This window comes from Protopterus annectens, chromosome 2.part0 (assembly GCF_019279795.1).
Source record: "Protopterus annectens isolate FY-2018-M chromosome 2.part0, PAN1.0, whole genome shotgun sequence".
Classification (NCBI taxonomy): domain Eukaryota; kingdom Metazoa; phylum Chordata; order Ceratodontiformes; family Protopteridae; genus Protopterus; species Protopterus annectens.
The window spans coordinates 1,570,268,002-1,570,294,266 of record NC_056728.1 but is presented as its reverse complement, the minus strand read 5'-3'; the positions used below and the strand labels follow the sequence as shown (position 1 = coordinate 1,570,294,266).

General features: G+C 40.1%; 1 long non-coding RNA gene across 1 annotated transcript in view; it reads left to right on the top strand.

Moving 5' to 3' along the window:
* LOC122793766 overlaps window positions 1-26,265 on the top strand; it is an 81,724-nt gene that overhangs the window by 19,165 nt on the left and 36,294 nt on the right. The window lies entirely within an intron of this gene.

The window sequence follows — 26,265 nt, the reverse complement described above, 5'->3', positions numbered from 1 at the left end:
GTTGGTTCCTGGAATAACACGTAAAAATACCAGATATGTGTGTCCAACTGCTAAACTGAGATTTGGCCTAAGTGTGTGAGCATGCCCAGTTCAGCCTTCCCATGGCATGTTGTCTGACATATGTCTCAGTTATCAAAGTGTGTGAGCATGCCCAGTGTGAGCATTCCATATGTTGAACTCTGCAGCCCACCACATTTGTGGATGAGTGTGAACTTCAACAAATATCACCCGTTTATGGTTGTGTGTTGTGTGTCATGTTGTGTAGTTACTGTACAACTGCTTTGTGTGTGAATACAACAGGATTATACTGTGCCTGCAGTGTTTGCATGGGATACTTTGCATACAGTTGTCAACATCCTTTCACATTGACCTAACACTGTAGTACTGTATAGTGTACTGGTAGTACTTTGACTGTGGTGGACAGTATCCTGGGCTTTAGTGCTATCACTGCTTTACATTTCGATAGTGAGTACAACAGCCTGGTTAGGGGCCAGTTGTGTACATCTGACCATGTTGCATTCTGTTCAGATATGAACTACTTAAACCAGGCTTGTCCAACATTGGTAGTGTATTCCACAACATAGGTGTACATTTGCAAACACTAGCGATGTGCCCTAGTCCATGTCTAATGCTAGTTGGAGAGTGTGTTTGTCCTTCAACACACATTGCAAGTGGAGTTTGCCATGACATATGTCATGGTTAGTATACTGTGCCTCTGTCTACCTGTGACATGACAGTGATACCCAGGATAAAGCTACCATCTCCCATCCACTCATCAAGATTCCTATTGAGGAAAATTGATAAGTGACTCTATGGGTAGCCTGTACTGGGAGTTCACTCATGAGTGGGGGTGGCTTCTGTATTATGGATCATGCAGTACAGCTTGTCCTATGTAAGTCAGTGCTGGGGTTCAGGTCTCTCATGTGCATAGCTCACTGCCATTCAGATTGTACAAGGTGCAGCATGTTTATTGATACCAGCAACACAGGCAACACATGGCATCTGTGCAAGCTCTTTGATACTCCTGGTGAGGTACTGTTGGGGACTTTACGGTTGATGGAGGTGTCTGCTGAGGTACATCCCACAGGGGCTATTGTAGTCAATTGTACCACTGATGAAGGATGACTGCAGAGCCACAATGACCTCCCTTATCTAGATCTGACAACCTTCATGATTAGGTGGGTATATGGTATGTTTCTGTAAACACTACAGCACATGTTTGTCCAATGCAGGATATCTATCACCTTGTGTCCCCAGGTCTCTCATTACATGTTAACTACATAATGGGTTAACACCTATGTGGTAATTGGTGGGCACTTACTGTATATCCACAGGGGTTGACTATACACTTTTCTGCAATTAGCTTGCTGACATGGCTATGGCACCAGTTGTCTGTTTCTATGTGGCCCTTTGTGGGATGCTTGTGTCAGCTGGTGGATCATATATGGTGAGCAGTTTGTAGTCCTCTGCAAACATGTTCAGACACAGTCCTTCCATGTTTGCCTGTACCTATGGGACATATATACCAGACGAGGGAGATCCCAGGACCAAGCCTTGTGGGATGCCAGTTATATCTGGTTTGTAGTCTGACATGGCTGCAGCATGTCTGACCATGTCTGTTCTGTCCTTGGTCTGGTTTGCAACCCCTCTACTGACATAGGGGTTTATATTTAAGCTGGTGAGCTTATCTATAATGAACACGTAGGGTATTGTATAGAAGCCTTTGCAAGGTCCAGCTACGCTGTGTGGCCCACATTGCCCTCATCAATAACCTTAATGACTGTTTCAATTGAGTCAAACATGTTTAGGGGCAGGATCTGCACTTAAGAAAGCCACACTGGGTAGGGTCCGGTGTCAGTAGGTCCCCAATATCTTTATGTCTGTGGTACACGCTGATCCTTTCCATAGCTGTGCAGACCGAGCTTCTCAGGATTCTGGGGTAGTAGTTTTCAGTATCCATTCAGGCAACACCTTTGTTGAGAAGGACCACTGTTGTTGTACACTGCTCTTTGGGTAGATATTCTGTGGTAAGGCTGACATTGAGCAGTAGTGTGATTTGGCATTCCATTCATCTTGGAGTCCATGTTGCACTCAGCCCAGGACACCATCTCATACCATTGCTGCTGTGTGTTTTGCTTTGTAGATGCTGGCTGTTACCTCAGCATCTGCAATGTCAGGGGGCCAGCAGTCTGCTGGGATAGATATTCTGCATTCTGGGGGGGTGGGGTTTGCACTGCACCTGTCAGGATGTATGTTGGCAATATGTGTGTGTGTGTTTGTGATATTTGTGTGATTCAGAGCATATCTGTGAATTCCCAACATGGTTCCTACCATCAGTTGTGAAAGCCTTGGGATTATCCTTAGTGTCCTGTACAATTTGTATCTTCGTAGGTTCGTAGGTTCATACTAGGCTATCCACCCTAGGGCATTTGTTAGCCTAGCCAGAGTGTGTGTGGCTTTTGCCACCCCTTGCTATGTGAATATTATGGCCATTTATGATTTGCTTTGCTGTGCCTCTGTCTGGACATGACACAGTGAAAACCCCCAGTGTAACTCTACAATCATCCGTCCACTTGGCAAGATTCCTGTTGAAGAGTGTCAGTGAGGGGCTCTGCCTAACATGGAGTGGTATTCTGGTCCAGGGTGTGGGGAGCCTCTGGATTATGTATCTGTCCCACCAGCACATCCTATTTCATTATTTGTTGAGGTTGACATCTCTCACTCTCACAGCTCCGATGGCTTTGAGTTTTCTGGGGTGGAGCATGTCCATTACTCCTGTGTTGGGCATGGCCTTCTACAACAGGCATGCAATGCCTCTGTGTAGGCAGTATGTGACTGCATTCCGCTGGGGTGTCTAGAGCCAGGCAGCATATGACATATATTTGAGACCCTTTATCCTCTTGGTGAGGTACCTCTGAGGTCTTTCTAACTGCTGCAGGTGTCAGTTAAGGTACATCCCATATGAGGCATTGTACTAGATTATGGGTGTGATAAGAGAACAGTATAGGGGCACAATGACCTCTGTTGATGTAGATGTGAATCCTTTCCTGATACGGTGTCAAATGTAGACAGTCTTCCTAGCCACATTGGCAATGTGAGTGTCACATAACAGGTTACTGTTCACTTGTGTCCCTAGGTCCCTGATTACTCCTTCCATACATAATGGTTTACCACCTATGTGGTAATTTGTGGTACCTTGTTTGGTATTTGGTGGGACATTCATACTGTCCAGTGTCTTCAGGATGGCTGGGTGGGGTTCCTGTGTGTGATAGTGTGGTCTGTAGCATGCTACAGACTGTACAGCAGTCTTGCCTACAGTTAGTTGCACATGGGTGGACTCCAATGCCTTGTGCATTGTCAGTTACCTGGACGTATGGGTGTCTGTGCTGAATATGGATACTCACCCTCCTTTTATGTTTTGTTCCAGGTTTTGGGGCCATGACACATGATATGTGGTATAACCTGGTAGTGCTGGTGTGCTGTCAGGAGGCTTGCAGCAGGTTTCTGTCACTGCACAGACATCGATGTTCTCCATACTGGGGATGGCCTTGGGAGCATGCATATTGGGGTTTACACATCTGGCATTGGTCAGCATTACCCTTATGTTTCTTTCCACTTATGTTTTCTAGGGTGGTGGGTTAGTCTTTTCAGCCTTGCCTACAAAAGGCTCTATGGAGGTGGCAAAGGCCTTATCCAATATCCAGACGCCCAGGGGTAACAGGTGCAAGCCATCCCAAGAACAGCTGCGTGGCTTGTCAAGCATGACATCCCAAGCAGACAGACATTGGATCCCCTTGGAATGACAACAGTAAGTGTGCCACTTGCTATGACTGATCATTCCGTGTTTGTACTGTGGCATTATTCTTGGTAAGGGTAGGATGCTGCAAATGGTGAGTGTCATACCGGCCTGGACTGCATAATCAGAGAGCTCATCTATGTCTCTTTTCATGTAGTCTAGGGAGGTACATCTCAGGTCATTCACACCAGCATGGACTATGACTGCATCATATTTCTACTTGCTTTCGAGTGACCTGCATACTTCTGTTATGTGGCGTATTGTGGCAGCCTACAGGCAGCTTACTGTACCCTTTCCCTTGTTCAGTCTGGTGTGCGGGACAGCAGTGTGTCTGACTATGGAGTCACCTATTACAACTGTATCAGGCATGTTGTTTCTCCTTCTGGCCTGTGACTGTTTGGCACACCAGCTTTGTGTACTATGTGTTGCATGTGCTATGTTTGGAGGTTGTTTGATTGGGTGTCTGCTTTAGAGGCCTATGTTGGTGTGCTGCATTTGTAATTTGTGCCTCCGGGAATGTTTTTCTGTGTTTATGTGTTTGGTTTGCAGTTGTGATAGGTCTATGTGGGACTGTGTTTGTGGTTACCTTCTCCTCCTGACTAGTTTTGGGAGTACTGAGTTGAGGGAGCTCAGCCTCCAGTTTGGATAGATGGTTGCATCTCTCACATATATTTGTATTTCTTGGGTGGAGTTGGGGGTTGTCTGTGTACTTGGGGCAGGTGTAACATTGCCTCAGGATTCACAGATTCAACTTGTTGTGGCTGGCCTTAGTGGATTGTATGTGTGGACATATTTTATTGCCATACTACTGATCAGTGATTACTTCATTGTTTATGTTTGCTCTATCATGTAGTAGCTTCCTCATTCTCTTGCATGGTTTGGTTATGGCTGATGTCCATCATGCCAGATGCCTGTGTGTATGGCATTGTGTCTTGTTTTAATTTAGGATTGCATAATCCAAGCATTCCTGTCAGTGTTCATGGAATGGCTGTATTACAGGTTCTGAGGTGTGGCCCATATTTTTCACCTGCACAGGATCTTTAATGGATTCCACATCAGTTTGGAGGAGTGCAAATATTGCTTTACACATGTTTTCCACTGTGGTTTTCTGGCCAGGGACTGTGGTCAGGATTTGTATACCCAGTGTGATTACTCTATGGTCTGGTTTTACCAGTGAGCAATACACTTCTCATCTTGCCATCCAGTACCCATGTTGCTGATTATCACATCCAGTATGCTTACCCCTCTTGTGGGAGTGGTACATTGTTCCTGGGCCTTTTGGTTTATGGATTCTATGAACTTTTGTCCTACACTGTTGGAGCTAGTATAATGCTCCCAGTCTATGTCTGGGTATTTTCAGTCACCCAATATAATGTGGTTTGGAGGACTTGATATATTCATGTATTCCAGCATAGGCCAGGTGCAGTTCCTGGTGTTGGGACAGTAGTCTGTAGCAGGCTATAAACTAGGGGGTAGTTTTAGCCACTGTTACTTGACCATGGCTAGTCCATGCTGCTTCTTGTTGTGGTACCAACATGAGGGTGTGGTTATCCTTGACAATTCTTGCTAGTCACCCTCCTTTTGTAGCTTGTTCCATGTTTTGAGGCTGTACAGCACAGTATGAGGTGTAACCTGGTAGTGTTAGGGTGCTGTTGTGAGCCTTGACTCAGTTTTCTGTTACAGCACAGATATCAACATTCTCCATACTGGGTGGATTTAGACTGCATGCATCTTGCTGTTTCGACTTATCCCTTATCTTATTCTTATCCCTTCTGATACCTATGGAGATAGGTTTGTGTTTTGAGCCTTACCTATTCAGGGCACACTGTGGGTAACAACAGCCTTTGCCAGTATCCATATGGCCTGCACTGATAGGTGCACACCAGTCCTAGCAGGTGGAGCATCATGTCATGCTCAGCACGTCATCCCAGACTGGCACACATTGGATCCCCTTTGACTAACTGCGATACTTCAGTCAATTATTGCACTTGATCATCTCATTGTCATATTGTGGCATGATGCTTGGTGAGGGTAGGATGTTAGTCAGGGTCCTCAGGTGTGCATATAGTGCATGGTGTTACATTACTTAACACATTGCATTCATGCCTCAGGTGGTGCTGCAGGGCTGCATCTGTCGGATGCACATATTACACTTCCCTGTACATGTTTGTGAGCAGGTCATGTCATTGTAGGCATCCATGTTATTATTTGAGTGAGTCAGAGGGGGTATCATTCCCAGGGTTCCTACTGAGCCAGTGTATGTGCTATGCGTTGCCTCTTTGCCAAGGCCAGGGCATACTGGGCATGCCTCCTTCTGCCTACTGGGGCAGGCTCAGGTTGTTCCTCCTCCGAGTCACGCTCTGCCTGTGATGGCCTTGGCAATGGTGGGGGGCTGTTTTGCCCGGCCCTATGCTGGTCCTGCTGCAGCTGTTTTCACAAGATCATATTATGTAGCATAGCACATACCATGACAATTTGGGTACATGTAGTTGGTGTGTACTGCAAGGCACCACCAGATGTGTCCAGACACCGGAACCGTGACTTGAGCAGCCCAAACACACGCTCTATTACATTACGTGTTTGTGCGTGTGCCTCATTATGGCGTTCCTGTTCAGTTGTGTGTGCGTTTCTGATGGGTGTCATCAGCCACGGCTCCAGTGCATAACCTGCATCCCCCACTAGGTGTCTGTGTGGGATGTCCCCATTGGCAAATGCCTGGTACAGCTGCGTCAAATGCCAGATGTGGGAATCGTGGTAACTCCCAGGGCAGCCAGCACACATATTCATTATTATGCCCTGGGCATCACACACGACCTGGCAGTTGATGGAGGGGAAGCCCTTGCGGTTAATGTAGGCCCTACCCCGCTCACAGGCTGGTGCTTTGATGCTTATGTGCGTGCAGTCTATTGCACCCACTACCTCAGGGTATTCCGCTATTTGCTGGAAGAGACGCATATTGCTGGCCAATACCTCACGGGCATTGGGGAAATATACATGATCACAGACATGTGCTGACATGGCATCCAGGAACTGGTGCAGTACCCTGGAGGCTGATGCCTGTGATATCCCCATCATATCACCAGTTAGTCTCTGGAAGGTACCTGTTGCTAGTATTCTTAGGCCAACACATACCTTGGTTTCCACTGGGATGGGTTCCCCTCTGTTGGTTCTGTGTGTGAGGCGTGGCCTGCACAGCTCCACTATTTGCTGCAGGAGGTCTCTGTCCATTCTATAGCACTCTACTATCTCCAGCTCATGTAACCCGTGGTAGGTGACCCTGGGCCTGTACACTCTTCTCCGTCTCCTCACTTTGGGTTGTCTGGCACCATCTGCATTGTCACCACCCTCAGCAAGTCGCCTATGTCTCATTATGACAGCTATGACAGCCCCTAACATTTCTGCTCTGAGTTCAGCTTTTTCAGTTTTCACTTCTAATAGCTTACTCCTGTCTTGCAGTGTCTCTTGAGAGAAACATCCTGCACTGCTGTTTGCAGAGTTTTAAGTGCTGGGCTGGGCTACTATTCTGCCTGTGTAATTGCCTGCTTCTAATTGTTTTCACCTGCTAGCTCCAGCAGTATTCCCTGCTAGCTTCCTACTAAATCTGTTGCTTCCTTTTTCCTCTCTGTTTCCTCAGGGAGGAGCCGTGTGCAGACTAGCGGAAACACGCTCACAGTGGCTTACATGCGCACACACATGCTTACACGGTTCAGAATCTGCTTATTCAGATTAAAACGCGTGCACACCCGTGCAAACAGTGTTAAACATCTCCCAACACACTCCCATATGCTCAGTCTGCCTTACACGCGCGCACACTGCCTTACTCGCGCTTCATGGCGCGCACACATGTGCATGCACGCCCAGCAAGAAACTTTGGTATAGGCAACAGTGTACACCTTCAATTTCTTGACTTTTTCATGCTTATCTAGTGGCACACCTCTTTCCATGATATCTGTCTGACATCTGTCATGTAACTCTGACCTCCAATGAACTGCATTTCTTTCTACCATTCCCCCCTGTGATGTCACCTATCTCCTACTCTGTTCCTCCCCCTTCTGTAACTCTTACACTACTCAGACTGTGCTCATTTGCTATGTGACAGTGGAATTCAGTATCCTAACACTCATTTGCATCAGATTGCCTACTAATGCTTAGTTACATCTCTTAGACTCAGCTTCCCCCCTTAGCAACCGCTACACAGTGGCCATGTTGGTTTTGGTCTGCTGGTCCCTGCATCGACATTCCATGTATTGCATAGAACCCACATTTGTGGGTTTATAACCTTCGTTTTTATGTTTTATACAGCGCAACCCGTTTGCGCGCGGCTGCGCTGCGTTTGCATCAGGTTACCTTGCCAATGGCCACATATTTGGCCATTGGCATGCTGCCTGACACATATGCACCCTTTATTTGGAGTTGACATGGCTCCATTGCGGTTTTTGCAGAAACGTACTCAGTTGTCAACTGAGTACATTTCTGCAGCTAAAACGGCTCTTACACGGGCTGTTCTGGGCTTCCTGGATCGCTAATCATCCTCATTTGCATGCTATTCGGCTGCAAGTGAGGTGATTAGCTTATCCACGCTCACTCCATGTAAGAGACGTTTTAGCTTGTCTCTTACACGGACTTTGGGCTGTTCCTGGATCGCGAAGGCTGCATGGAGTCTTACACTACTCTTAGACTCCGTGCAAACCTTCGTGAATCCTGCCCCATGTCTTTTTAAACTTGTAGTAAATGTTATGTTCTCCATGATAACGTTAAATATGTAGTTCTTTACATACTCTCAACTTAGTAAACATCCTGTAGTGACAAGAACACTGTCTCTTTGGGAGTTACTTTGCAATATACTTAAGTCAAAACTACTTGCAGAAGACAATGTTAATCCATCCTGAATGCGGCCAATAAAAAACACTTCATTAAAATATCTATTAATTTACTAAGAAAACAGATTTCTGCCTCAAAGTAAGAAGTAATTAAAAACAATTAATAACAACAACTCCCCCTCTTTGGTCTGACGTCCTGTGATTTGTAATGCTAGCCACTCTCCAAAAAAATATTTATGTTTGGGACTTCCTTATCAATTAAGGTAGATCACCAGCAAAAATCAGCATTCCTTGAAGATGTGACAACAATGCAAACAGCACAACATAATTCTCCTGATAAGTACTGCAAAATATTCTATTTGCCATTTCCTATTTAATCAACTGCATATGGGTAGAAGCTGGAACACAGAGGTGAAGCAATCGATACCTTTATTTGGCCAAGATGGGTTTTACAATGCACCTACTGGAGCTTCACCTTCAACAGGGTCAGGCAACAACTACTAAATAAACAAAACCCTGTGTTTAATAAAATAAACAGATCTAATGTCACCACATTTCATATTTTGAAAGTTCACCATTCCAAATACTAACCCATCTCTAAACTTGAGTGCAGCGTGGTATTCTAAGAAAGAAAAAAATCTAAACTATATTTATTCAGAAAGAGTAACAAACTATAAAACTTAACCAGCAGCCAATGTCTTGTCACATCAGGACAAAGTCCAATAAAAAGTGTTCCAAATTTCAAACCAAATTATTTATACGTAGCACAATTGAAGTTACAGAAACTCCCAGTCCCACAGGGTCTGAAAACTTTTGAACTTAGGGTGCATACATACTTTAAATAAAAATACTAATAACTACATGTAAACATTTGAAATATGCACAGATAGAAAACAGTAGCACAACTCAATCTGGTGCAGGCTTGTATTTCAGCAGACTGCAAAAAGTTCAGGTGTACATCATAACACTCCAGCTGGAACTAATTGTTAACGGTTGTTGTGGCGCAGCTCTCTAACAAGGGGTGGACACAGGAGCAGAGCAGAAGTACTACATACTACTACAGAAATAATGGGTGACGTCTGGCAGGCCAAAATTAATTCAGACAGCAGTTATACCTTCGGTAAGGCCACCTCCAGGCAGGCAATAGTTAACATGGATGCAGATGCCACTCTGTCCCTAATGGGTGATAGCAGCCCCATTAAAAAAGTAAAACTGACAGTATCGTTCTCTCACAACATGCAACAAAAATGTGCAACAGGCAACTAGGACACAACTATATTCTAGTTTCAATTGTTAAACATATACATTTACACAATTACAATAGTTTATATACATTTCTATTCTAAGCTGGCAGGGCATGCTGTGTTACATTTTTGCTCAGTACTTTACACCTTTACACACACACTTCTGTATGAATCATATCAATATTCACAAATGACAGAATTATTTACAAAGTTCCAGATATCTGGGCTGTCAGTATTTCCTTTTGTGACAGCATATTTTCCCCTTTCTCCAATTTTATGCAAACTGAGTTAGTATACATAACAAATTTACATCGGGGTGCAGGGGGGGGGTTCCTCTTCAAACTACTTATTGTATTCTGTTTGCCATTTTTATAGACATTATTTTGGAGTGCAATTTTGATATTGTTAGATGTTTTAGTTACTGCATTTCTGCAATGTTTTTTGTTTGTACTGGAGCTTTTTTTTTTAAACAGGCTTTCACCAAAAATTGATGACAAATCTGGACATTCTGCAATAACCTGTACAATTGAGAGGTATGGCCAGGTTTTGAACCCCCGACTGTAGATGTGAATGTCACAGAAAGAGTGCATGACTGTGCAAAACACTGTGTGCTCACAGAAGCAGTTAAGTTCCTCCTCATCGTCACACTTGTGCAGTGGGATTCAGGCCAGCAAGGGCCACCAAAACAAAGTGACAGCCCAGTTTCTCATATTAATGGGGAGGAAGTGGAAGAGAAGAAAAAAAAATAGAAAAGGGAATAACAGAGGAAACCCAGAGGGTCAACCATAAGCAATACATGGATGGTTACAAGGGTACCTTGTGTGGAAAAGGGTCTCATTTTTTTATTATTAAAAGATGGTAGCTGGGGAAAGTAGTCTGGAATGGGCTGTTGGAGAGGTAGACAGAGAGAGAAGGGAATGTTGTGGAGGCGCACAGTCAAGCATAAAATGCAGATATAGACAGGAATGGTGATATTTATACAAACAGTGGGATCATCAATAGGTAGAAACATGCTAATAGAGAATGGAAGATTGGTGATTGAAAGGACTAAATAACAAGGTACAGAGAGTGGCAAGTCAGGGTAATACAGGGATAGGGGACAGAACAGGATGCATGGCAGAAGGTACACCATCATAAATACATCAAACATTGGCAGTAACCACTAAACTCATAAGGAGGGCCTTGGCATGCAATGTTAGAGGCTCTTGCTCTGTCAGTGGCCGCTAACATATGATGCCTGCTATAGCTGCTGCTATCACTTGCATTCTGCCATCCTGTAGACTGGCAATTCCTGGTGCTCAGGAGATCACTGCATCCCTGTGCACCTGTGTTGTACATTTCCAAATCACTCTGCAATTTTCAGTGCCACTGTTTGCATATTCCCTGTGCCTTGTTTGTATGTAGAACCTCATTTCCACACCATTATGCAGTAATTTGCATATCGTGCATGTCACACAATTTCCCCTAAAGGCCATGCGCTACTTATGCCTCTGAATATCCTCTTGCTTGCACTTCACTGCTGTTCATGTTATTTTGTACAGTACTCACACTCCTACCTCCCTCTTACTTACACACACACACACACACACACACACACACACACACACACACACACACACACACACACACGCACACACACACACACACACACACACACACACACACACACAAACCCCTACCTGCTTCTTAAATAAATGCATACACAACCCTACCTACTTCTTACATAAACACATACACACCCCTACCTACTTCTTACATAAACGCATACACACACCTATCTACTTCTTATATAAACAACACATATACACCTCTACCTACTTCTTATATCCACACACCTCTACCTACCTACCTACCTATTTCTTACACACACACACACCTCTTAAACACTTAAAACACACCTACCTCTCACTTGTACATTCGTCCGTAGTCCAAACATCTCCTGAAATTCAAATTCCGAACGGAAGATGAAAACGCAATCCATCGGTTGCGCAGACGGAGAAGACGTAAACAAGTCGCAAACACCTGCTCCATCTGTGCAGCTGTACATAAAGGGCGTTCTTAAAGAAAAATGCCCTTAAAAAAAAAAAAACGAAAATTAATCTCCTGGCCAGCTAGTTCCAGGGGGGTGCAACCTGCTTGCGGGTGCCCTTGAGGCATGGGGAGAAAAGTTCCACTACAGTACATTTGTATTAACAAGTGAATTTCAGACAGTCCTCAGAAAAACAGCAGTTACATTTCTCAAAAAAATGCATATATACAGTAAAGCATTTATATCAACAAATATAAGTCTATATAATTCTTGTAGCTCTAAAATCTTGCTGGAAGTAAATTGATTGATACTGTAGAAGGGAAAATATTGTTTTAAGAAGTTTAGAGGTCTCACATTTCAGTGAAGAAATTATAACATTAGCATAAAACTCAGTATCAGGGAATGTAGTGTTGTGGTATTCCAAAGGTTTAATTTTCTGTCTCTGGCTTTCTCAGAGTCCCATCTCTTTCCAGAGGAATTTAATTAGCAGACTTTTAGGAGTTTGAATCACGGTTATCAAAGTCGTATCTAGCAATTTCAACACTGGGTATTTGTCTGTTGCTAGCAGGCATGTTTAAATGTAATGATTGCTCCCAACAAGGGTAAAATAATGGTGACTATAATTTCAAATTTCCTCATTGAGTTTATTGGTCATATTCATATAGTTTACATGGAGAATTTCATTAGTTTTTGAGTAAAAAGTATCCCAAAAACTTTTATTTCTGAAACTATAGAAATACTTGCTAGTACCCTTTTTCATGAGAAGAGGTAATCATTATTCTCTTAATATTTATCTAAATTAATCATATATCCAGTATATTTCTCTACTTCTTTAACAGTGTTCTATATTTCAATAGACCATTAATCATATTTTTTAACTTACTAATAATAAGTCATCAGCATATGATAACATCAATGTTTTCTTTAACTTACTTTTATTATATTGCCCTTTCTGACGGTAACTAGAATAAAAATAACATTACATGAAATCATTCAGTTGTTATCCTGGCAGCAGCAGTTGACCATTCAAATCTGTTAACTGATTGGTATAATCCTTAACTTTGTGCTGTCTTAACTCCCTGGCTCTGGGCTTACACTCTTTTCAGCCCAAAACAGGGCTTTCCATTCATCTTAATAATTATATTTTTCATGTAAGCAAACGGACTTTTTTTTTCCTTGTGCTGTATAAGATCTTTGCACAATTGAGAATATGTATCCCTATAGCCTCCTGACTAATTCTAACTGATTATCCAGTAATAAACTTCTTTACTTATTAAACTGCTTACTTTGCTTGTCCAGCTCTCATATCAAATTAAAACTGAATATTTTAATGAGTCCCAAAAATATTTAAATGGTGAAGTCTGATATACATTCTCTTGTATGCACATTTCAGTTTATTCCTTACCTTAATAACAACTTCTGTAGCTTACAAAAATTTACCCATAAAGGCTTCTTACTCAAATGCAGTCCAGCTTTAGTCTCCTTAAAAGTAAGAACTAAGAACCAATGGTCTATTAATATGTATTAGGATATCTCTAACTTTCTATATCAATTAATAAGCTCCTGTGAAATAAGACGTCATTTCTCAAAAAGTTTTGGTTTGTGGTGTATAAGCACATTTTAACTTTCTCCCCAAGATATTCCAGATTCATTATGTTCCATGTCTACATGACTGATTTCAGCAATATTGAATGTTTTATGTAGGTATCCTGCTCCTTGCTCTGAAGAAGATCAATGTATTTACTTATCGGGTATTACATTCCAGCCTCCCATTAAAACAATTGGTAACAGGAGCTTTTTTTTTACCTTCTAGGTATATCATCTAAAAAGTCCTTAGATTCCTTAAAAAGGTCATATATAGGAGCATTTATATATTTTGCTTGTCCAAAATTAATTTCTAGTAATAACATGATTCCTGTGAATCCATGATAAATTTGATCTTGCTCTCTTATTTTAATGCGTGAATGCTTAATCAAAATCAAAACACCAACAAGGTATAAGGTTTTTGGATCTCTGTGCACGCTCTTACATATTCTTCTCCTTCTTTCCCCACTGGATCACCTCTTCTTGTGATAAGATATTTTCTGCACATAATATATTATTTCATTTCTGTTCTTTATTTAAGGCAATACTTATTTGATTAGTACCACTGATATTAATTGCATAAGGCCATGAATTCAGAAACAGGCCCAGCATGATTGAAGTAATCCTTCCATGGGTATGGATCTTAGCTGAAAGACAATTACAAATAAAGTAGGTGGAATTCTGAAACCCATACCACTGTCAGTTATAAAACATGTGCACAGAAATGACAAGACCCATGAAGAAAGACAGGTTCCCACAATAGCATCTAGGAATGGCATGAGTAAAATAGATGAACAAGTGACATGCATGTGACTAAGCATATGCACATGTGGTGTGTTGTGATGGTATGGAAAAGTTTGTAAGCCACACAAATTAGCCCATAACAATGTCTAAATCAATCTTTTGAGCATTAAAATGTTAGCAAAAGAGGAAAAGGGGACTGCAGCGAGCAAATGAATATATACAAATGAAACATGGAATGTAAGAATGGGAGTGGTAAGGCTGAGAAAGGGAATATAGGATAATGAGGGAAACATACTCACAAGTGAGGAGAGTGTGTTGAGCAAATGGAAAGAGTGCTTTGAGGGGTTGATGAATGAAGAGGATGAGAGGGAGAGAAGGTTGGATGATGTAGGGATAGTGAATCATGAAGTGCAATGGATTAGCAAGGAGGAAGTAAGGATAGCTATGAAGAGGATGAAGAATGGAAAGGCTGTTGGTCCAGATGACATACCTGTGGAAGCATGGAGGTGTTTAGGTGAAATGGCAGTGGAGTTTTAAACCAGATTCTTTAATGAAATCTTGGAAAGTGAGAGGATGCCTGAGGAATGGAGAAAAAGTGTTTTTGTACAGATTTTTAAGAATAAGAGTGATGTGCAGAGCTGTAGTAACTACAGAGGGATTAAATTGATCAGTCACAGCATGAAGTTATGGGAAAGAGTAGTGGAAGCTAGGTTAAGAAGGGATGTGATGATTAGTGATCAGCAGTATGGTTTCATGCCAGGAAAGAGCACTACAGATGCAATGTTTGCTCTGAGAGTGTTGATGGAGAAGTACAGAGAAGGTCAGAAGGAGTTGCATTGTGTTTTTGTAGACTTAGAGAAAGCATATGACAGGGTGCCTAGAGAGGAGTTGTGGTATTGTATGAGGAAGTCGGAAGTGTCAGAGAAGTATGTAAGAGTGGTACAGGATATGTATGAGGGTAGTGTGACAACGGTGAGGTCTGCGGTGAGAGTGATCAATGCGTTTAAGGTGGAGGTGGGATTACATCAAGGATCAGCTCTGAGGCTTTTCTTATTTGCAATGGTGATGGACAGGTTGACAGATGAGATCAGACAGGATCCCCGTGGACTATGATGTTTGCAGATGACATTGTGATCTGTAGTGAGAGTAGGGAACAGGTGGAGGAGACCCTGGAGAGATGGAGATATGCTCTAGAGAGAAGAGGAATGAAGGTCAGCAGGACTAAGACAGAATATATGTGTGTGAATGAGAGGGAGGATAATGGAATGGTGAGGATGCAAGAAGTAGAGCTGGCGAAGGTGAATGAGTTTAAATACTTGGGGTCAATAGTTCAGAGTAATGGTGAGTGTGGAAGACAGGTGAAGAAGAGAGTACAGGCAGGATGGAGTGGGTGGAGAAGAGTGTCAGGAGTGATTTGTGACAGACGAGTACCAGTAAGAGTAAAAGGAAGGTCTACAAGAGGGTAGTGAGACCATCTATGTTATATGGGTTGGGGACAGTGGCATTGACAAAAAGGCAGGAGTTAGAGCTGGATGTGGCAGAGTTAAAGATGTTGAGATTTGCACTGGGTGTGACGAGTGTGGACAGAATCAGGAATAAGTATATTAGAGGGTCAGCCCAGGTTGGAAGGTTTGGAGACAAAGCCAGAGAGGCAAGATTACATTGGTTTGGACATGTGCTGAGGAGGGATGCTGAGTATATTGGGAAAAAGATGCTAAGGATGAAGCTACCAGGTAACAGAAAAAGAGGAAGGCCTAAGATAAGGTTTACGGATGTGGTGAAAGAGGACATGCAGGTGGCCGGTGTGACAGAGCAAGATGCAGAGGACAGGAAGAAATGGAAACAGATGATCCGCTGTGGTGACCCCTAATGGGAACAGCCAAAAGAAGATGTTGATGTGTGTGTGTGTGTGTGTGTGTGTGTATATATATATATATATATATATATATATATATATATATATATATATATATATATATATATATACACACACACACACACACACACACACACACACACACACACATACACATGCACACACATACATCTATATAGCTTACATGACTATTACTACTGTCAAATGTCCATTTGGTTGATGAGTGCCTGGGTGGTGCTCATGCTGAATATATGGAGAGCTGAACAGTCAAAATGTCAAAGTATGTTTTGTCATGACAGGTGAGTGGAGTCTGGAGGTGGAGACTGTGTTTGTGCATATGTTTGAGTGTTAAGGTTAAGGTCAGAGATAGGCGACAGAATGGGTTTTGCATGTTTCTGTGCAAGTGTGTGTATTTTAGGGTTAGGGTTGAGATTAGGTAAGAGGAAAGATGTAGCACTCGTAGTGTGCTTTTGTGCATGTTTACATGTGTGTGTGTGTGTGTGTGTGTGTGTGTGTGTGTGTGTGTGTGTGTGTGTGTGTGTGTGTGTGTGTGTGTGTGTGCATGTGTGTGCGTGTGTGTGTGTGTGTGTGTGTGTGTGTGTGTGTGTGTGTGTGTGTGTGTGTGTGTGTGTGTGTGTGTGTGTGTGTGTGTGTGTCTTGTGTAGTGACAGTGTTATGGGAAGTATTTTTTTAATTTAAGGTGTAGGGTTAGGGTTGGGGTAGGGGCAGGGTTAGGGTTAGCACCCATTACTGAGGTACTGCAGGGTAGTGGAGCATGTAATGGAATAGTCACAACTCCACAAGGACATGCTCTAGCAGTGTACATACATGATAAATGTATTCAACTTATGTTAGAAACATCCATACATACCCCTTTGCCATTTCGAGCCTCTACATTCCTCTCCAAAGCAGTAGAGGTTACTGTTGTGATATACCTTTATTACTTGACTTACTACTTTACTGTTACTGCACTATGAACTACTCATTTAGAATATCTGTAGCTATTAATTATTGCATATGGATTCACCGAGTTAGATTACCCATTGCTCATTGTTTTTATTGGCTATGTATCCTATTAAGTAATGCTACTTAGTTGAATTTGCATTGTTAGTTATTTCTTTATTGAACCTACATAGTCTTGTCACTTTTACATTTCTTTTTTGCATATTGTGACTACTACAGTAGTGACGGCTTCTTCTTTTATCCTTTAGGCATATCGTAGTGTATCACCTTTTTTCTAGCCCAGTCAATTACCCTCTTCTTAATCTGTCTTATACCCCTTTCATCTGTACTAGACAATATAGAATCTTAGTCAGCTGTTTCCCCTTCTGTAGCTAGCCTGAAAGCATTAAGTATTTTGAGGCAGTGTAGTAATTGCCTCATGTTTACAGAAAACTCTTTATTGCTACCTCACAATGATTCAGCATGTGAAAGGTATAAGTATTTACTTAACTTGGAAGCTACCATCTCACCTCAGAAAACATTCGGTAAGAATAACACATATACACATACAGCAAGGAGCACTTCCACTAAACTAACGTAAGATGAGGTTGCAAAGAAAACACTTGCCTAAGACTCCCAGGCTAAAGACTAAGAAACTTCAGACATTAGTATACACAGCGAAACACCTACCTTCACCCTTCACACTAACACCTAAGACACATAACTTGAAGAGTCACAAGGGTGTGACTCCAAGCTTTTATGGCCCACTGAGACTGCATCAAACCATGGTCATGTTTTAGTAATAGGTAACTCTATTGTAAGGCATGGGACACCATGTTCACCATGCTGGATAAGAATAAGGTTACAGTTAGATGTCTTTCTGGTGCCAAGATCCAGGATGTAACAAGGGCTCTTAGATTACTCCATCTTGACAGATACGATTGTGACTTGATAGTGGTCCATGTGTGAGTAAACAATATTAGACACTCTGCCAAGAGGTGCATGCAAAAGGATGTAACTGAGCTTGCTATGCTTGTGTCTGAGGCAGGAAAGACACAGGTCTTGAATGGTATTTTATCATCACCCAGAATTATGCCAATATTTTCTCTGCATATAGTTTTGTGTTTAGGGACTTCTCGGAAGCAAACCTTTGTCAGTTACTTGATGACTTAAATAAATTATGCTGTAATCCTCCTCAGAAGGATCCTATTGCTAAAGCTGCTACCTACACCTCTGACTTCTACTCCCACTTAAATTGCATTGATAAGGCAGTCCTTACCCACCACAAATATAATCAGGAGGTTAAAAACAACCCACGCTGGAGGAATACCAACATAAATAAATTATATAACAAGAGAAAGACAATGCTTAATTATTTTAAAGGGTCTTGTTCTACCTACCATAACAGCACACCTATGCAAACTAACAAAGAGCTTAAGGGAAGCATTAGGAAGCTCAAAGCTGAGTATGGACTTAACTGCAAATCTTTTTTTAACTAAGTCAGGAAGTTAAGAACTAACACACAATAGTGTATGGTGCTAGACCATAGTAAGAGTACACTCTCTGACCCAAAGAAAATAGCTAATATCCTAGCTAACAAATTTAGTGCAAATCTTACTCTATGCACATTTATAGCTATCCCAAAGGTTCCACAATCCCAGCCACCCCATTTAATTACTATGGAGCAAGTTCTCTCAGCCCTTTCAAAAACTAAGAATACTTCATCCATGTGCCTTGAGAAGATACCAGGTTACCTGATTACACGGACCAAATATGGCCTTTCTGAACCCCTACATAATCTCTTTAATCTAAGATTCACAGATTTAATAATCGGGTTAAATAAGAGGTACCACATCATTATTAATTTTACTTAAAGTGCATAAAGGTTTTACTATGACAGCTACTAAGCAGGGCAGAATTAGCTCAAATGCCACACTGATGGGGAATGGATGTGAATTTAATGTGTATAACAATAGCACTTTGTTTTGCAGCACAATAAACCACTCCTTTGCCTGATGAAAAAAAAAAAAAAAAAAATATATATATATATATATATATATATATATATATATATATATATATAGTTAGAAAGCTTGTGAGCAAACTATTACTCTGTTATTTTTTTTTTACTTGGATTGCTTGTTTGTGTACTTAATAAAGGATTTTTGACTGGAAATAGACTGCCTAATCTGCTTGGATTACTTTTGAATATTTAGTAATTCTGTATAATATTTCAAATTATATATATTTTTTATTTTTTTGATTTAGGACAAGTTTAAGTTCACTACCTCTACTACCATTATCTGATCCGATTAATATACAGTGATTAACTAGATATATATGGATTGAAAATCTTCCACACAGAGAAGTTTCTTACACTGTTTTGTTTTTGGACCCGGTTGTTTGAGACTTCGGGGATACCATGGAGATTACTTGTATTTTGCTTTTTACATTTTGGCTAACAAATTTTTACTCTGGTTCATGATTTATTAAGATTCATGGAGGGGTATTATGCTTTTATTACAAATAACAGTTAAAGTTGTTTCTGTACACCTACTTTTCAATGGAACCGTGGTCTGGGCTTTCATTTGGAATGTCTATTTATTGAAATTTATCTCTGACTTTGATTTAATTTGTCTGTTAATCAAAATATATGATAATCTAGTATCATTTTATTGCATATTAATTGAGTAATCAGTTTTATTCTTATAATCTTTAATGAATGTATTTTGATTTTAATTTTTCTTCTACAATGCTATTAAAACCCTTTTGCAGTGGCATTACTTTAAATCTCATACAACTTATAACTAAATTAATATTAAATTATTTATGATTAAGAGTTATCAATTTGGGGATCTTTAGAAAATGTTAGGAGCAAACTACTCAGAAAAAAAATGAAAATTGCATGAACAATATATGCAGAATAATGTTTTGGAGGAAGAATAAGGCTTAATGGAAGGCAGGAATTGATCAATTTATGTAATGATGGATTGATAATAAATATACAAAAGATTATACGTGATGTATAATGTTTACAACTGGAAATATGTTAATATGGTTTGTTTTCTTTTGTATAAATGTATGTCTGCCTATTTCTTAAGTGAAAATTCAATAAAAGTATAAAAAAATTATCAAGTTGGAAACAAGATTTTATATCTTCTAGGCTAGTTGACAATTTACAGAGTGAATAGCTGACTGGTCATACCATAACATGCAAATTGCATACTGATAATTAGTTAACTTAGTAAAATATTACTATTTTAGAATGATTTACTAGGAATTATCGATGTCAATTATATGTCAGATTCAGGCTTACTTTGGCCTCATAGATGATATACATCAGACCCATCCCATTAACAAACCCCTAGATACACTATTGCAACTTGCTAAAAATTCCAAAAGGCTTTTAGTGCCTCATAGGGCCACTTTTCTAAATACTCTAATTTATAAGGTACTAAAAACTGTCACTGCCCATTTAAGATTGAAACTGTCTTTACAAGACAACCCTTTTGTAGTCAGAAGCACACAGGACAATGGCTTCACTCTAGTACACCCTTCATTTAAAACTGCTGTAGGTGAGAAAGCCTTTTCTAGACTATCTGCCATATGGAACCACATGCCTACAAACATCAAAAATATGGAAACTATTAGAAGCTTTAAATACTGAATCTACCTGTAACTGCTACCATGACAGTGGTTAGGTAACTTACAATCCAATGCCACAAATGCTAGAATACACTGAATACATTTTTCTCAGCATCTTAATGTGGGATGTTATATGAAAATATTTTGCATGTATACAGGAGTTTATGTATTATATGCACATTATTTTATGCATATATTAGATTGCATTTTGTGTGTGTATATATATATATATATATATATATATATATCAATCATTAGCAGACTGGAGTTCCGCTGTGGCGACCCCTAACCGGGAAAAGCCGAAAGACACAACAACAACAACAATATATATTCTATATATATGTATATATATATATATATATATATATATATATATATATATATATATATATATATATATATATATATATATATATATATATATATCCACCTTTCTTAATGTGTTCTCACTGGATCTTTTAATGTTACCCTATCTGCATTCAATCTTACAATATATACATTTTGTATAGAATATTGTTGGTTCAAAGACCATAATGTGTCTTCTGCTCCTTGAACTTGAGTCTTGGCTGTAAAGTGTCAGTGGACCAGTCCACTTGCCCATTGAATAAATAGATAATAAACAATAAATCATGGAATTATTTAAACTATGTTTAAGCTTTTATGCTATTTTATGAAAACATTTATTTTACTGATACCTATAATATTCTTAACTTTTTCCTATGTTCAGCCTTTAAGTTTTCTAGAAAATCTGTCAAATTGTTTGGTATGTCCAACTTGTTCTTAATAAGCATATAAGTATTATGATGCATCATTACTCAGACTATTGTTACACTGGAAGGTGTATGTGACTCCATATTATTTTTCAAGATATATTTATGGAGTTCTGTTTTAACATTAAAATTTTGCTCAAGTGACTTGTTAAGTTTTTATATGGAATGAACTGGAGCTAACTATGAATGACATGAAGAACGTATTAGATGAATTAGAGTGAGTCTGATTTCTGGAAACTGATGACATTTTAATGAGGAAGATAAAGGAAGGGCTAAAACTTATTAAATTAAAGTTTAATAATGCATTTATATTTCTTTATTTGTTTTTTGTTTTTTTTTCTGTAAATTTTGCAAAATCCATGTCAGATTTCTGTGTAGTTGATAGTAGTTAGTTAGTTGTTACTTTTATATCCAGGAGAGGTCAAGTATCAGCATATACCAATACTCAAATATAATTATTTTCTTTATATTCCTTTTGTAAGTGACAAAATCAAATCCTAAGAGAAGAAAGTATGGTTTACTTTCCTTTATCATATTTACCTTCATTTAAATTTATTTATTTATTTCCAGTTTGATTACCGGGGAAGTCCACTGGGCCAGAACGTGCCCATTTTCAGTGGAGGCCCGGGGAGAAAAGCTCCAAAATTTTCATTTGTATTCTCCATAAAGACTATGCCAGGGATTCAGAAAAAAAAAAAAAACATCGCCACCAGTAAGAGATGCTGCCAAAATGGATTGTTACCACAGTGCAAGAAATAAATTCAGAGACATGTTAGCCACAATGAGAAATCCTCATTGGTAGCTAATTTGCATGGCTCTGAATTGCTCTTAAGTAGAGAGAGAGAGTGCAAATCAGCACTTTCATGTGGTAGTAGACACTGGCTCATCTTCTGGTTCCAGTTTTCACAGTTTAAGATGCATTTTGAGATCTTCTTGGAGCAAAATCAGTTGCTGTTTTGCAAATATTTTGAATATACAGCTGCTACCAAGCTACGTCAACATTCCGTGGACTGAATTTCAACTGCACCCAGAGCAGATATTATCTCATCCTTGCTAAGACCAGCATGTGGAGCACCCTTTAATTTACCCTCTTTAATCATTTATGCCACTGACATCTTTCCATCATCTCCAGGTATCATTTTGCTTGTTTCCTAACTTTCTCTCAGTATAAAATAACTGATATGCAATTGAAACTTTCACATATTTACTATTTGGCTGCAAAGGTCATACATTCACATGTTGGTGAGAAATCTCTTCTGAAGTCTGTGTAGGTGGGTCTATCTTAGTACATCGACAATTCACAATACCGACAATGGATTAACCGACACGAGAATGTCGAAAGTCACGTCACCGACGCCAGAAGATCGACAAGGCAGAAGACCGACGGAGGAAGACACCGACGCTGAGAAGCTGCGCTGGGGAAAGGATATGTAAGTATGCGGTAGTGACGGACGATAGGGTGCGAGTAAGGTAAGTGTGCGATGCTGGTGTTTAGTAGGGGTAGGGGTGGGATAAGTGAGTTAGGGTTAGGCGGGTTAGGTGAGTGTCGAGTAAGGTAAGTGTGCGATGTTGGTGTTTTGTAGGGGTAGGGGTGGGATAAGTGAGTTAGGGTTAGGGCGCGGGTTGGGTGAGTGTGCGATAGTGACGGACCTTAGGGTAAGGGTTTGGGTCAGGGTTGTAGATAGTTGTGTATGTATGGGTTAGTGTTTGTTTGTAAGGATTTTGGTGTGCTTGTGTTGTGTGTGTGGGTGTTGGATAGGGGATGTGTTTTGTTTGTTGGTATGATTTGTCGGGTGTATGCGATGTCGTGTTTGTGAACTGTCGATCTTCTGGCGTCGGTTAAATGACTTTCGATGTTTTGGTGTCGGTTAATTCGTTTTCGGTATTTTGAAATGTCGATGTACTAAGATAGACCCGTGTAGGTACAACTTACAAATTTTACAGCACTGCCAGCAATATATGCCAGAGATAGCCTTAATGGCATACTACAACTATACATTGCTGCATTGGCCTAATACCAGTACTTGCCATACCCAGATAAGCTTCACACTGTATGTCTGACGAGCAGGGTTATAACCACTGGCTTTCCAGGATCCCACCCTCTCTGCTTACCTCAGTACCTCGCAGTGTTATCTTACCATTAACAGCTGAATCCTGGCATCTATATACTACTGTTTAAATTATCACAATTGTAAAGCAATTGGTTGTATGCATTGTGTACTCCTGCTGAGCTTGGGTCGTGGCTGAAAGGAGTCAATCAATGAGCCCACTTAGCCTGTCAATAAATAAATAAATAAATGCTTTTTTCTAACACTCTTAAAATAATCCAGGCATGCCATACTAGATTATGCTAACTGTAGCCAAGCAGTTTATCTTCAAATGAGAGAAGCCATCAGTTTTATTCCAACAGTTCTGAATACTTACCCATATATGCTCCAGTAATCAGCCAGCCACAAGTTGTATTCATTCATTCATTCATTCATTCATTCATTCATTCATTCATTTAGCAAGTTAGTCAGTTAGTTGTTGGATTTGTTTGCTTGTTTGTCTATTTAATTATTTATAGTTGTTTACTGGTGTAGCTCATTGATCAGTATCGGCCAATTCCAGGTTCAGCTCGGGTGGCAGATTTTGTAGCAGAATAATAAAATACTTTATCTAAAATTATGCAAAGCACATTGATAATTAAATACATAAAAACAGTTACCATCGTATAAGGAAATTCATGTAAAACAGATGAGCAGACAGTTATCTTCAGAAAAAATACCAGCCAGCTGGTCATATCCTTATCTTCTACCTAACAGATGACTGGATCTAACTGTTGCTAAGTCATACATTTATAAAGAAGAAGAAACAGGCAAATTATAGTGTTTCTTGGGAAGCAGACTCACTCTTTCTCACTCTTATTTTTATTGATTATGCCAAAGTTTCTTAATGATTTGTTCATTGCTCTCAGCCTTTTTCAGAGTCCATCAGCATGTAAGAGAGAGAGAGGAGAGGGAGATTAATTAAAGCATCGTTCTTAGTATCAAGGATGCAGCACTTGCTGGTAATCCACAGGACTGTCCTATTACGAGTCAACACTGGCAGATATTCAGCTAGTGTTAACATCATTCAACATGCTTTCCCCTTTCTATTCCTCGGACATTTTTATATCCTGTTAGATCAAAATGTTAAATCTATGCTTTAGGCTGTCTTTATCTAGAAAAGTCCCACATTTTTATGATAAATTGCTTCTTTGATGGGGGGGTGTAACAGCTTATGAAACATTATTCATAGGTAAATACTAGGCTAGCCAATTTTCCTTTCAAAGGTGAGAATCAAACCATTGCTTTGTGTCTGTCAGGTAAGCACCTTAACCATTATACAAACTCCTAACCCTGTACCAACCCCCAACCACACAAGTGTGCATCTGCCATGTGTGTGTGTGTGTGTGTGTGTGTGTGTGTGTGTGGGTGTGTGTGTGTGTGCATGTACATGTGATTTACTACAGTTATATAGAAAAATAATTATATCTATCTTAGTTCTGTACAGATTTTTAACAGCATTAATTACTGTACATTCTGCATATCTCTTTGTACTGTGCAGTAGGGTATGTCACTGCCAATAAGGTTTATAATCGAAACATTGCAAACTCTGCTGCACAGCACAGCACAAATAAATGCATGGGACTTAAACTTATTTGTTCTATAAGAGATGCTGAAGCATTGTTAATTTCAATGAGAATTCCACTGTGACAGTCACAGAAGTACCAGATTTTAATAGGATGGGCCACAGACCACTAAGGCCAGTTGTAAAGTGTAACATTATGGCAGACAGCTACTGTGTTCCCAGAAGTTGAGCGATCTTTCTTCTTAAAGGCTGGACATGCTTTCTTTTTGTTGATGAATAACTTTATAGAGGAGCCCGCCATGACTCTGGATACTTATTCAGCACCAGAACTCCCTTCTCTTCCATGCCACTAGTCAGAAGTCATTGCATATTGTCAGTATCAACTGTACTATGCAGTGGTTATGGTGTTATGGTTACTCACAATTGCACAAATGACAACCACAATGATTATACCTCTCAACTGTACAGATTTTCACAGAATGTACAGATTTTTGCCTCATATTTGTGGTCTGTTTTCCATAAAATTGTGGTTTTCTGTCAAATTAATAGCAAATAATTAAAGATTGACAGAAAATAATGACAGACATTTGAGTTTCAGACTTCATACCCTTCAGGAAAGTCACGCTAATGTTAAACCTGTTATTCTATCAACTTTCTAAGTTTGTAAGGGCAATATTTAAAAATGTTCCCTATTTTTGGGCCTTTGTTCCACTTTTATTTATGACTTTGTCCAGATTTCTTGCTCTAAGAGGTTGAGATGTATGACAATGATGTATCTTTCTCAGCTGCATCTGGATTAATGAGTTATGCTAGTCATAATTTAGCAGTTTAGAGCTCTGCATCATAACATACTTAGTTGTGTGTGTGTGTGTGTGTGTGTGTGTGTGTGTGTGTGTGTGTGTGTGTGTGTGTGTGTGTGTGTGTGTGTGTGTGTGTGCCAGCATCTGTTAACAATGCTTATTCAGACTGTGCTTTGTGAACTGGAACTCTTCATGAATCACTGCCCATGTCTTCATTTGCAGATGTCTGCAAAGATTGTTTTTATCTGAAAAGTAACACAGGCCTCCCACCCACAGTATAGTCATTAGTGTAATACTTTGGCTTTATTAATTTCTATTTCTGTGCCTCACCTTTCAACACTTTGTTAGCCTAACATGTATAAAAAGTGTTCCAGTACCCTACCTACAGTGGAAGATAATATGT